This window comes from Lepisma saccharinum, chromosome 6 (assembly GCF_977018435.1).
Source record: "Lepisma saccharinum chromosome 6, izLepSacc3.1, whole genome shotgun sequence".
Taxonomy (NCBI): Eukaryota; Metazoa; Arthropoda; class Insecta; order Zygentoma; family Lepismatidae; genus Lepisma; species Lepisma saccharinum.
Window position 1 is genome coordinate 9,834,576 of NC_139234.1, and position 14,002 is coordinate 9,848,577.

The window sequence follows — 14,002 nt, forward strand, 5'->3', positions numbered from 1 at the left end:
AATACCTCTTACATCAGGAAAATTGGATAGACCTTTACCAACTAACTGACACGAATGATATCTGGGAATTGCTAGTAAGCCACTTAACATATTATTTAAATGTAGCTTGTCCCAAAACAACAAAAAGAATATACCCTAATAAGAAGAAAGTGCCACTAACAGAAGAAATTGTACTTTTGAAAAGTAATATGAAAATAGAATATGAAAAATTCAGAATTACAAAAGACACTAAGCACCAGGAAAAGTACAAAAATGTAAAAAAACTATTCAAGAAAGCCATAAAGAATCAAAAATCAAATATTTTCGGTAAACAATCACCGTGTATCAAACACAAACAATGATAAAGCAAACATAAAAGTCATCAAGGATGACACTGAAGTAATTGACCCGAATATCATATGTAACTTATTCAACGAATATTTTATAAACTTAACCAACACAAACAGAGAGAATGAAAATAATGACAAAACACTAGAGATCCCAATCGAGAAATATCGGTCAAACAGTATATATATCCCAGAAGTAAGTGCTAATGAGTTAAAAAAAGTTATACAAGGTTTAAAAAACAAAAAATCACACGGACCTGATGAATGGTCAGCTGAACTTATTAAATCCTGCTCAGAATCTATTTTAGAACCCCTGCTGTATGCAGTCAACAATTCAATAAAATTTGGTACATTCCCCAAAGTTCTAAAACACAGCACAGTGATACCCATATTCAAAAAAGGAGCTGCAACAGACATTGAGAACTACAGACCTATCTCCCTAACATCTGCTTTTTCAAAGATATTGGAAAAAATTTTATCAAATTATATTATAAAGTTTTGTAACAAATATAACATAATAAACAGAAACCAGCATGGATTCCAGAAAGGGAAATCAATAAACACAGTTTTAGCACAGTTAATTGATTATGTAACCAAAACATTAGAGAAACACGAAGCTGCAAACACTATATATATCTAGATCTTTCCAAGGCATTCGATAGGGTAAAACATGACCTGCTTATGGTCAAACTAAGCAATATAGGAATAAGAGGGATAGCTTATGAACTTCTACAATCTTATCTACAGGACAGAATGCAAATTACTCAAATAAGCTACAACATGCATGGTATAGTCACTAACTTTAAATCACAAAGTAGGAAAGTGTTAATGGGGGTACCCCAAGGATCAATCCTGGGGCCCCTGCTCTTTATTTTGTACATAAACAATGTACCAGAATACCCAAACACAAAAATTGTCACCTATGCTGATGACACAACTGTTCTTGCCAGAGGTATCGACTCTAGGAAGCTTGAAATAAACACTTTTATCACCATAAACCAACTGGCACAATACTTAACTTCACATGGATTAATAATAAATAACAATAAAACAAAATTTATGATATTCAATACAATTCGAAACATGGATTTTGAGTCACAAACACTATGCATAGACAATGTGCTCATAGAAACTGTATCTTCAGTAAAGTTTTTGGGAATAACACTAGATCAAAAATTAACGTGGGAAGAACAAATTAACAACATCTGCAGTAAATTATCATCTAATCTATACCTGCTAAAACAAATGGCTGAATATAATTTAACAGAAATTAACAAATGCATATATTATGGACTAATTTACCCCTATGTTGAATATGGCATAATAGCTTGGGGTGGATCATTTTATAATAATACTGTCAGAATACTGAGACTTCAAAAGAGAGCACTTAGAATAATGTACAAACTAGGCTGTAGGGAATCTTGCAAAGAGTTATTCAGGGAAAAACAAATAATGACAATATACTCCCTATACATCTATAAGGCTATAACGTTTGTTCTAAATACTGGAAGCATGACTAAAAATAACCAATTACACAACCACAATACAAGGGGGAAAGATAATTATTACCAGAACCAACACAGACTCAATATCTCAAAACAATCACCAATGAATGCCGGAAAAATATTCTACAACCAGCTGCCTCATGACATAAAACTGATATCTCCAAAAGATAATCAAATACAAACAATAAAAAAATATTTGACAGATAGAGCTCTCTACAGTATCGGAGAATTCATGGAACAAGACAATACAAGGCCAATGTACTAAAAAAGGTGTATTTTAATTGTATTCTTATTTCAATCATGCAACAATGATAATGTGTTTTTTTATTTTTATTGTAGTGTAATGAAGTGTATTTTTTTCATTTTTACTTTGGTGTAGTGATGTAATGTACTACGCAATGTTTCTTCTTTTTTGTTATGATGTACTTAACTAATTATTATTTCATTATGTATCTTGACGTTTTCCATGCCCTTTTAAACAAGGGTCAACGGAAGAAAAATAAATTCAAATTCAAATTCAAATTCAGATAACCTCCCTCATGTGTTTTGCTGTCTCTTTTCATAGCCCGCCCCCAAAGTTGATGGTTTAGCGGTCTCACCCCCCCCCCCCCCCCCCCAGCGTTGATGGTCTAGAACATTTCAAATGTGTATTTAAAGTTAAGTTCATGTGGCACAATTCAGAGTAAACTTTACAAGAGAAGCAAAATAATACATTAGATTCTCTTAAGCAAATTATTAGGGGGGCTCTGCCCCCACATCATTAACATTGGGGGGCTCGAGCCCCCCCAAGCCCCATGGAGTCGGCGCCTATGTCCTCCAACAACATTGCTATCCCGTTCCTCAAGAAATGTTCATAAGTGATGCCTTTTAAGATTTGTGGCAGGAAAAATGGCTCGATCAAATGATTGTTGATTACGCCCATCCATACTTCTGCCTGGGCGTGCGACTGTGGCTGCATGAAAATTACCCAAAGAAATGGATTGGGCGTGGCAGCTCGATTCCCTGGCCGGCTCGATCCCCCGATTTGAAGCCTTGCGACTTTTACATTTGGAGCCACATAACAAGACACCGGTAAACTCGTAAGAAGAGCTCAGGGAGAGGATCTTATCAGCTGGTCAACACATCAAGGACACCATCACATCACGAGTTAAGAGACCAAATGTTCGTAAAAACCTGCGTGCCTGCATTCGTAACGGAGGTGCCCACTTTGAGCAAGACATATAATGTTCTTTAATTGTATAGTTCATTGATTCCATTCGCATGAAGATGAATGAAGTATTATTTCTTGTACACAAATGTGAATGTTAGCAATATTTGTAACTTGTTGGATAGCAGATGACACAAGCAGTAATTGAAGTAATTTGTACGCTTCGTGTCATACCATTTTTGTTATTAATACGTTGCCAAGTAAACTAAGAGTGCAATTTTTTATCATCACTTGTAAGTTTAGACCCACCCGTTACTTACATGTGATTGTTATTTGGGAAAAACTTTTTTTCAACGAACCACTTATTTGTTAGCTATCAGAAAACGCTGAAATAAGTTCCATGCAATGAGAAGGTTTTTCTCAATGCATCTTTTTATGTGGAAAATGTCATTTTTAAAAAAAAAAAAAACAATAGAAATTCGATTATCTGGAAAACTACTAATTTTCGGACGGGGTATCATATGGTCAAATTTATTGCAAATTGTCACTACTTTAACCCCTTTCAGGGAATACATCTAATTACCAGTCACCCTGTATAATTAAAATCATGATTTTTAACAAGGAGGTATCCAATGATTTCCCAAGGGAGGTAAATGTGTAGTTCATCAATTTCACCATGTTTGCGCTGGAATCAACTATATTAAAATCACGGTTTTAACATGGAGTATCCAATCTTTTACAAAGGGAGGTAAATTATCTCTAGTTCAACAATTTCCTGATGATGCCGCTGGAATCAAACACATTAAAAATACGTTCTATTCTATCCTTGAGGAATGGCATGAAATATACCATTGCATTTTTGTGACATAAAGGCTAAGGAAAATGTAGGGGTGTGCGGGATCCCAAAAAGTCGTGACTGGGATTGTGGAAAAAAAATTCCCGTCCCGGGAGCTTATTATTGAAAGTCAACACCTAGCTCACGAGTGAGTTTTCTCGTTCGGTAGCCAAGTCGGTCGCCAGCCGAAAAGCGAATTATTGAAACTAAACGAGTTGAGCTGCTAACGGATTCGGGGTCTCGAGTTGCATGCGAGTGAAATGTTGGCTGGCAAGAGAGGCTACTGTACCATCAGCCAATGGCGTTGCGACTTTTTCCATCTCGGTCATGCACAGCTGATCGCGGACAATTTTGTTTCGTCTGCAATGAAATACAGAATGATATGTATCGATACTCTTTTTCACATATGATCTTAATGCACGGATGTGTTAAGTGTTAAGTGTAAAATGTGGGTGACATCGCATACAATTAATGACCGTGCTGTGCCATCTGGAAATAGCAGTAAAACTCTTCCACGGTTGACAAAGATATGAAGAATAAGTGAAGTTCTGTTGCTGCGTAAAGGCAAGTATCCATTCTATTTTTAATATAAAAATAATTATTGTATTTGTTGAATGGAAATACAGTTATGAGTTTATTAAAACCGTATGCACCATTCATAAGCAAGGATGTCTTCGATCTAATCTAATTTAAATTGTTGCGAACATGCGAAATTGTGCGAAGACGCACAATCTAATAAAACGGTGCCTAGTGGTGAAAAAGTTTAGTTTGGTACACAAAAGTTATTCAGGTCTGGATGTTGTGTTACTCACAGACCTCATTTCTATTATTGCTCGACACAAAAATACTCCAAGCAGAAAGTAACCACAAAAAAATACAACTTGTGCTTATGTGTGTCTGTATTTTGCTTCTTTTCTATTTTAAGCCACTTTTCTTCATTTTTAGCCTAATTTTGTTATTCTACTGTGAAAGCTTGTATTACGTACTTTGAATCTCCACCTGTATTTAAGAATGATTTTCATTATTGTTACTGTGTTTTTCCAATTTTCCAATTCCATTGTTATAATGATACACATTATTTTCTACTTGAATCGAATTCCGTACATCACTATAAGCACATGTTGAACATGTTTCATTATTATTTAACTCGTTTTTATGTGCAGATCGATTTTTCAACATGTTTCTGTAGGCTTACATCAGTAGGTTAGGGTTGGTGCCCTTAGCATTATAATTATACTCCTATGTGCATACACATACAGTATTACTAATTTTACATTTTAAGTGAGTTTGGATACTTTAACATTTCCACATGTTCCTTGATGTGCTACACAAATATAGAACATTTTTCATACATCAGTGATTTGTGGCAGAATAGCCTGCACAAGCTACTTTTCACAACAATTCCTCATGAATTAATGCATTCTTCATATTTAAAATGTACAAATTAGTTTCTCGGTAAGAGTTTAGTATATTGGAGACACATTTAAATCGAATATTTTGTTTCGAATGGTTCGTACTTACCAATTGTGTATTGCGGAACATAGTTCAAGGTGCCATTATGCTTTTTACACGAAAAGAAAAAAAAAAATTCACGTACAGAGTACTTCTTTTGATTCATTTCTTCGCTTTCGTAACACACAATATGGCGGGCTGAGGTTGACTACCGTAGTGGGTATAGAGTGTTTCCAACCTTCTTCACCAAAAATACCTACTGTCATGTTTGTCACTTGTGCAAATTGTACATTATGCACGGGTAGCTGACGGATAGCACCACGAACCATTTCCTATAAGGTTAGGTTTGGTTAGGTTAGGCAAGCATATTTAAATAAAAGGGATTGGAAACACTGACAGGGGCTTACGTTATCAAACGTACGCAGCATCCGATTGTCGTAGGGCAAGCAAATGAAAGCAATGGCAATTGTGCGTTGGTGAGATATTTCTCTTAAAAAATACATGATTTCTTGCTCAAATATATTCCACGATGAAAGAAAATACCTTGACGAACATTGTAAACCTTGGAAAAACTCATTTCCGTAAGTAGTTTCTTCTGTAAAATTGAAGAAATGTGTCTCCGATATACTAAACTGTTACCAGTTTCTCTAAATTTACTTTCAGTATTCTAAATGTATTTCTTATCTTTCTGTACAACTTGCAAATTTCATTACACAATCTGAATCATTACCATGTTGTCTAGTGTATTACTTCAGATAGTTATGTATATATTTTTCATTCTAATTCGTTTCATTTTTCTTTCAGCGTTTCAGATTAAGCATTCCCAGAACTCCAATTGAAAGAGGATGGGGAAGTAACATATGGCTTGTGTTTGTGTATGGCTGGTATTGGAGAGGTCTCATCTTGCTGCAATCATCTTCATGCTTGAACCTGATGTACAATAAAGGGATAATTTATCATGCATTGAAAAAGAAAATGCATGGCTGCTTCCTCATATGTAAACACTACTAACCATTTCAATAAGTATCATGGACTTCGTTGCTTCCGTGCAGAAGAAAAGAAGGTTGGACATGACAAGTGATACCGAAATCACCGATGGAAATATCAGTCTCTTGTAAACATTCCGAAACCTACAAAAGACTAGTGAGATGTATTTCTTCAAAATTATGTTGTTCAATTTAGGCACCTGGCCAAAATTTAGTGATCAAAAGTGCTTTAATATGCCAGGTTGCACTCAAACTACCTGTATTTGTGCTCAGACTTGGAAAATAAATGTAGTTATATTTTGTGGTCAAGCAGGAAGTTCAAAGTGATTTCAGTACAAATCAATGATGAACACTGTATCAAACAACTGGTAGTTTCACCATCTGTTTCGCTATTTTTTTAAGCTACTGAGACCAAGTTCTTCCTTTCTCCTGAAGTTTGTAACTAAGGTATAACCCATGAGAGAGTATGAACACAGTCAAAGGTCTTACTACTAATGTCTACATGTCTGTTATTCCTAAACAAAAATTGTCCTTGCATGGGCGCAATACTAGATGGAATGGTTAATAGTATTTGCTGATGCTGTGGGAAGGGAGTATATGGAATAAAGTGCCCATAGTTTGAGAAACTTTACTGTGAATGAGATTTGCTCTGTGAAATCATCTTGCTGAACTAAAGACAATGGTCTCATCAAGTTGAAACTAGATTATCCCTATTACTTTCAGGTACAAAGACAAATTTACAGAGAACAAAATGTTCATATGTAGGATTCTGGCGGATGTTGAAATGTGTACTGTACTAAAAGACCAGGCATTCCAAATCAAACATGCATAGATATTGTCTTCTCAGCAAGGGTGCTGTGACACTACCATTAATAAGTATAGTGCTCGTTTTCGTTATATATGTGATTGATTGGTTTGGTTTATATTACTTCGCTTTTCTGTCAATTTTGGCTAATTGCAAAGGTGAGGATGAATGGTAATGAGATTAAATTGATGAAGGGATTTTCAAAAAAGAGCACCAATGCCTTGACTGGGATTCAAATCCGACAACCCTAGCATTGTAGCTTGCTGTGCTAACCACTCCGCCACTGAGACTGGCTGTTATAAATGTGAGTTTACATAGTTTTCGGTAATGTAGAAAATTAGAGCATCTACTTAATGCAGCATGTGCTCCAGTTTTGTTCTGGGATTTCAAGTGGAATGATGTGAATTTATTCAGTTGCTTTGTTTATCACAAGAATGTTCTTAAGCTGTTAACATGAAAACTGGTTTTAAAATTAAGTTTGTTGCTGCAACCATTCAATCAAATTTTCAACAGTGCTATTGATACATAAGGTTTTTTATGTGACCATCACATTCATTGAAACAAAATAAAATAAATACAATTGATACCTGTCTACCCACAAAAATAAACTAAAGTGCAGAAACGTGCATAACTAAAACAGTAAATTTTTCAAAAAAAAATATTTTCTACTTAGTTTATTACGTACAATAAAAGTGTTTGCTAAAGTAGAAATTTTGTTTGGGTATTTTCATCCTTCATTTGAAGTATGTTTGGTACCCTTAACCCTCTGTACCTGTGAAATGTTTTGCTGTGAACATTGTCAGTTGTTTTTAGCTCTCGGAAACATGTTTTTGTGAAGTAAAGTACATTTGATACCTTAACGTGTTACTTTACTGTGAAGGAGCACAGCCCAAAGACTTCCCGGCAGTGAATATAGCACCCAATAAGACATTCCACAACTATGTTGGGGGCCTTAGGTTTGGAGCTTATAGAAAGTTCCATGTTTTTCATTATTTTAGTGTGCATACAAGCATTTTTTACTAATAAAAAGCAGCAAAAGTATTCGGAGATGGCAGGTTTCTACTTGTGCTGGCCATAATTTGGGCTCAAATATCTGTTATTTGTGTTTTCTGCATGCAATAATCAATTATATATTTCGTAAAGCATCAAAATTGGTTGATTAAAAAGGAAAACATTAACTCTCGAAGTGGTACAATGGTTTAAAAGTACATTTCTTCTTATTTTCTGGTGACAGTGGTTTCTGTAACAAAGCTACCTTCATTCATTTGTTGGAACTTGAAAGGACAAATTATGTGGACTGTTCCTTTCAATTATACGAAATGTTTCTATTTGTGCTTGAAAGTGTTCTCAATTTCTTTTCAAACATACAATAATTCACAAGCAAAATATATTTCAAAGCTTCCTGCACCCTTTGGCTGACATCCTATGGGTGCGGATGAAAATTTGCTTGGATGTCTTTGTGCTGCTGGCATGAGAAGCGAGACATTCGTGAATGGCTTTTCTGAAAGATCTCTGGTGGTGATTGTTGTGTGCATCAAAAGGAAGGAAATGTACTTTACAATTAAGGTGCTGACATTTATCATAGATGAGGTTGACATACATGGTGAACCTTTCTTTTGGTAGCTCTGATAGTCTCCTGGTCGTGCCTGTATTTTTTGCTTAAAATTTTACTTGGTGAACCATCGTCTACGTGAAATGAAATTTCATCCTAACTTGGCTAGCAAAAGTTAATTCTGTCACCATTTCCCACCCCCTGATACTTTATCAGTTTAGCAAAAGTTAATTCTGTCACAATTTCCCTCCCCCTGATACTTTATCAGTTAGCGTTGTTTACACAGCCACCCTTCAGTCTTAATGGTTGTGGAAAGCACCATAGAAGCTGAAGGGCTCTTATTTGGTTGTGAACAACTAAACGTAACATATTCATTTGGTCTACCGAGAGGAAATGAAGGTTCTTGAGTATATGTACTTGAAATTTAATTGCATGAGGTGAATTGGTCACACAATGAATGCTGTATTCAGCAAAAACCCAATGCCACAGAAACAGCACAACAATCACCCATGTTGATATCCCAAGAAAACCAATTATCACCCATGTTGTTTTATGTTATACATTTTACCTCAAACAGGAAGTTCCATGGCTCCGAAAACTTTTCCATCTCTTCATAAAATGTGCCACTACTATATTCTGGAAAATAATTTTTCTTGTATGTACGCATTGCTTGCATTGTAGAATTATTTCTCTTGTAGTCTACAGTCATTACAAGCATAAAAACACAGTTTTTCATTGTGACGTTTCAGCAGATCATATGCTCCCTTAATCAGACTGTTATTTTAAGTTTTATTTACATGGATTCAAAAATAAATGTCTGATGAAGGGAGCATTCGTGTAACCGGTTCAGTTATTGCAGGATTCACCAAATCAAAACTGACAAGCAATTAAGCTAAACCTGCTGTACCTTTTTTTTCATTGTAGGCAGCACTTTGGTCAATATTTTAACAAGCACTACAGCAGAGCCGCTCTTGGTCACACACAACTAAACCTTGACATTGACTGCCATGCTGGGGGCATATTTAAATATATTTTACAGAAAAAAATAACTTACATTAGTGTGCAGAGATACCAATCACACTGCCAACCTCAACTTTCATTAGAGCAGTTATACTCTCAAGTAAAATTAGATATTTTTACCAATCCAATATTTCTCTAAACAGTCTGTAATTTACTGCAATTATATTAATTTTGTGAACCTATATAAATTAAGTCCTCCTCTGTGTCCGTGCCTTCTAAGGCACCTTGCTTTGGATGGCAGCTGCGGGACGGTATGGGTTCGATCCCAAGTTCAGTCTCCAGGAATTTTCGGCCGGTGGCAATCCATCATCATGAGGAAATTGGGGAGCTCCGAATGAGTAAGCGTAATCCGGTCACGAAGACCTACTACAACGGTTGGGGATACGTCACGCTGACCCCCCGACTATTCCAATCCTGGTTGAAGATCTCCACACTTAGTGGTGATGAAGGAAAGCATAGGAGGGAGGCCGGTAGGTAAGCCAAGGCCCTTCATGGGCTATTACGCACAGGATTGTTATTTTTATATAAATTAATAAATCCTACTTTTCTATAATAGTACTTTATTTGTATCCAAAAATATTTCATATGGAGAGACATACACACTTTCCAGAGAGAAAAAAAATTACAATTATTAGAAATATTTATGCATATGGGTTGATCTGTGAATAACCAAACTGCACCATACACAATAGTATATTTAGAGAATAGATTAGTTTGAATTCATTGCATGGGTTTGGCAATTCCACTGTTGTCAAAACAACATTCGTAGCTATTCATTGACAAACAAAAAATTGTTAAAGCACAACACACTTGAAAAATTTTGTTTGTGTTACATCACCTGGTTTAGCACTGACAAATTGGGCAGGTATTGTTGATATCAGGATACTATATTTTCTGTAATCAAACAAACATATCCAATCACCTTCTCGACTTGTTTTCTGAAATTTGCCAGTTTCCTAGTGTATTGCAGATAGAAAGTCATATATACACGACATTTGACCACTTGTCTACTATTCAGGATGCTGAACAACTCCCATGTGCACTCAACACAGGGAAACCGCCATTAAAATGGTTAACTTGCTGGGACCACTATAAAACTGCAATCTCATTGAAAGTCTTCAGTAAAATTTGCTTTTTGACACTTGAAATACTTTGCAAGTTCCTGTAATCTGACATCACAGTGTCAATATGTTCCAGGGTCATGTCTGTCTGCCATGCAGTATATTCAAATCTTAAAAAATAAAAGAGTATAAATAGTACAAGTATCACAAAGAGAAAAATGAAAAAAATATATATATATGGTTGGGGTGGACCAATGTGTGATGCTCACGTTGGCTGCTACTAATGTTAACCGTTAGGGCTGTCCCATTCGTAACAAACTGTGATTATAAAAATATATATCGTACACATAAATGGAAAAAAGTTTAATCTGCACTGTGTCATGCATTTGGCTCCGACTATGGGATATGCATAGGTTTGGGTCTCCTGGGGGAAGCATAACAAATTTTCCCAAGATTTCAGCCTGTGTATGGAACCCATGGCCCCCAGCCATCGTGAGGAAATTGGGGAGCTAAGAAAGAGTAGTGTAACCTGGTCATGGAAACCCACGACAATGATCAGGGGTTCGTCACGACCCGTCATGCCATGGGAAAAAGAAACTTTCCCACTGATCTCTGGATTTTTCATTTTTGTTTACACAGGATTATTAAAAAAAAGAAACACACACCAGCTTGATAACAGCAGCATGTGAAATGCTAGCATGGTTTTACAGCAATAATGTCCTATGAATAGTATTCTGGTTTCGTTAGCAAAAAAAGTCATTTCACTCAATACATTACAGAGGTAAGGAAATTCTAAATCTAATGAATTACATTTCAATATGATGAAAATAACAACTTAGTTTGTTACATTTATTGTTACTTTTCCCTACAAAATTCATACATGCTTTTCGTAGTTTGGATTTCATACATTTATAACGGATATTAGAAACTATTACTAGTATATGTAGAAATACTGTGTGTCTGAAAACACTCCCGTTAATGGTTGCATGGATCCCTATTGTGCTCCACTGAAATGTGAGCTTTATAACAAGTCAACAATGGATATATTTCACATAATGGATGAACAGACTTTCTGCACTCTTCCACGAAGGTACAGTGGGATCCACAAGTATTACCATGCAAATTGTCCATCGCCATGTTCGTTCACTTTCTTTGACCCAATGAGAGCTTCAAGAATTAAAAGAAAAGTCAAAACAAGCTGTTGACAACTTCTGCACCAGCATACATGAAAATACATCGCTTAAACACTTAGGATTAAGAGAAAAATTAATTAAAATAGTCATGGACAATTTTCACGGTAATACTCATGGATCCCACTGTACACTGGGAGTCAAAGTGATTAGTGTTGCCAAACTACAGAAGCATGTGAAAATAAACGAGTGGATCAATACGGTAATCCCACAACCGTGTTAAAAAATTGATTTTTTCAAACATTTACTGGAATCATTTATGGCATAAGTGTGTCATTATGTACTAGAACAAGAATTGTGGCCTTCTAAATCCATGAAACTTGACATTATAAAATATATATTAACTGTGGTTACATGCGCAGTAAATACAAATTGGATGATGTTATTAAGGCAAGGGGAGTTTAGGTGTGCATCAAGTTCACATGAACATAAAATCTTAAGATTGAATATAACTTAAGGACCTCAAAAGGGAAGTTACTTCCACAGAGCCATTTTCTAAATACTTTCTAAAATAATGTCATGCATTTCATCTCCGATATTGTAAATCAGCAAGAAATTTGTTATTTAGAAGGAGATTTTTTTTTAGCAGCAAAGTATTGTGAGTATTGTCAGTTATAAACACAGCAAATCTCAATCAGTGGTTATTCACTAACTTGTTATGTAGCTACATTAACCATCCAACTTTCATGTTAGTTCTAGTGTTGCCCACGAGACGAGACTTTGGCCTGTCTCGCCTCAAAAATATTCATTTGTCTCGGGACACATGATCAATCTCGTCTCGTCTCGAATTTTTAAAAGCCTGTCCCGCGGGCAACACTAGTTAGTTCAGTCTCATAGTCATAGAAGAGAGGATTCTCGGTATCTTCCAGTCAACCATGTTCTTAACTGCTTAGAATAAGTTCAGACATTGACGTTACCTTATCTCTTGTTTATTTTGTTTCAGTTTTTAAAGTCTAGTGAATACTGGTGTCATGATTTATGTAATACATTCAATTGTAACTGTTAGAGGTCTTTAGTTTGAGATTGAGTTTTGTTTTAAGTCCACTTTTATGCACAGATAGACTAATTGGGACTGGACCTACAGTTTAAAGTGGAATCTGGAACACTATATGCCTCCAACCAGGTATCGAGCCTGGGATGCTTTCATTACAAGGTGACTGCATTACCGCTATGCCATCGGGGAGGCTGCTATGGGTTTTAGTGATGATGACATGGAAGGTTTTGTTAATACAAGGTATATGTGTCAGACACGGAGGAATAAGTTGACGTTCCAATGTTTCGTTTGCTACATATTTTTAAAAATGCAGATTATATTAGTACTTACATTACTGATGTGTATATATTAATTTTTAATTTTGTTGGCCTCTGAAATTGTCAGTATTGGACCAATGGTTATAAATTAGTGGAACACCTCTAAATGTAAATTTTACCACATATCAATGAAAAATAGAATGCCTACATTTGCTTCCATGTGTGGTAAATAAGTTTTTTCTACATTTCTTTTTCAAAAATAACATTTCTTAAATTTTGGAAATCATGAATAAATGTGTTTAAAAAGACACTCACCCTCTCCACTGTATTCTGCCCTTCTTGGGAGAAAGTCTTGCTTGATGCAATTCCCGACTCTGGCCTAGGAAATGGAAATTCTGCAATCTCTTGCCACTGCCAACTAGTAGCTGCCTGTTGCAAAAAAGCAAATATAAACATCACTAAACATTCTAAAAATGTTCGAATTTAGTTCTACATTATCAGTACTCAGTAGTAAGTGTGTATACATTTGCATTTTATATCCATTCCATTATTTCAAAATTTCTCTGTACATTTTGTAACTCTGATCAACACGAAACGTGTTCTTGTAGTTAAACATAATTCAGGTTAGCTGCTAGTGTTCTATTAGTTTAGTTTAGTTTATTTGCGTCCAAGGACTACCGGTGTGTACAAATTACAGTACATGGTAATATAGGACATGTCAATACTTACATTACAATACAATACTACATTAATAGATTTTACAAATACAAAATATACAGCCAAAAATTGTAAAAAATTAGGTCTTACTCTCGTATTATGTCAAAATCACAACAAAAAAAATATAACATGAGAAGATATAGAACATTGCAGCC